Source organism: Contarinia nasturtii, unplaced genomic scaffold (genome assembly GCF_009176525.2).
Source record: "Contarinia nasturtii isolate CC-2019 unplaced genomic scaffold, AAFC_CNas_1.1 Cnas_scaffold_4311, whole genome shotgun sequence".
NCBI lineage: Eukaryota > Metazoa > Arthropoda > Insecta > Diptera > Cecidomyiidae > Contarinia > Contarinia nasturtii.
In genome coordinates this window covers 270,914-271,151 of record NW_022201606.1, presented here as the reverse complement: position 1 = coordinate 271,151, position 238 = coordinate 270,914, and positions in this window count along the sequence as shown.

The window sequence follows — 238 nt, the reverse complement described above, 5'->3', positions numbered from 1 at the left end:
GTTAACCGCAACTACACCAAATTGAATAATGCATCGAAAATTGTTATTTTTTTTTTAATGTATATACAATACGCGCGAAGCAACTTCGTTCATTGTGAACATCACAACACGATCACTATGAATAAAATATGAATTGCCGATTGAATAGCATACATGTCATTCAGCGTGGTCGCAGACTCTCCTCTGGCCCCGTGCTCACATTTCCAACGCAAATCGATATCGTGCTGTTTGCTATTTC